The sequence below is a fragment of the Tiliqua scincoides genome, chromosome 3 (genome assembly GCF_035046505.1).
Source record: "Tiliqua scincoides isolate rTilSci1 chromosome 3, rTilSci1.hap2, whole genome shotgun sequence".
Classification (NCBI taxonomy): Eukaryota; Metazoa; Chordata; class Lepidosauria; order Squamata; family Scincidae; genus Tiliqua; species Tiliqua scincoides.
Window position 1 is genome coordinate 145,645,705 of NC_089823.1, and position 609 is coordinate 145,646,313.

The following is a 609-nucleotide window of genomic DNA, read 5'->3' on the forward strand; positions in this document are numbered from 1 at the left end:
CTGGCGCACAGAGCTCAGGACTGGGCTCTTAGGGACAGTGGCTTTTATTTAATTCTACATATAATGCCTAGTTACTATAGGTGCCCCATCCATGACTAGAAGTCAGTCCTATTCTCCCAACTTTTCAGCATGCTCTACCATAACAGAGGAACAGAACCAGATATAGGATTATGCCTAGATTGGCTATAAGTGGGACATAATTTGGGACTCATCAGAGGGGAAATGGTTGGCAACCTTCAGTCTATGACTATGGTATAAGCCCACAGCACCTGATATTCCCAGGTGGTCTCCCATCCAAGTACTAACCAGGCCTGACCCTGCTTAGCTTCCAAGATCAGATGAGAGTGGGCATGTGCAGGGTCACCAGGACGGGGACAGGTTTTGCCCAGTGGAGTATCTCAGTGTTCTTTTATTTATTCCTGTATAATTGATAATTGAGATTGAGAATTTCAGATATTGGGAGATTTAGAAAAAAAAACAAAAAAACTTCCCCAGTTCAGAAATTCCTGACCCATTCCTGATCTGAATCCCCAGAGTTCTGGGGGCACTTATCCCAGATAAGGTGATGCTGGGTGATTAAAGTCCATGGGCTGGTGCAGTGCCCCATGC

The 609-nt window shown here is 45.3% G+C and overlaps 1 pseudogene; it reads right to left on the reverse strand.

The window, feature by feature from the left end:
• Positions 1-257: 257 nt before the first annotated feature.
• On the reverse strand, positions 258-376 carry LOC136646397 (5S ribosomal RNA; annotated as a pseudogene).
• Positions 377-609: the final 233 nt, after the last annotated feature.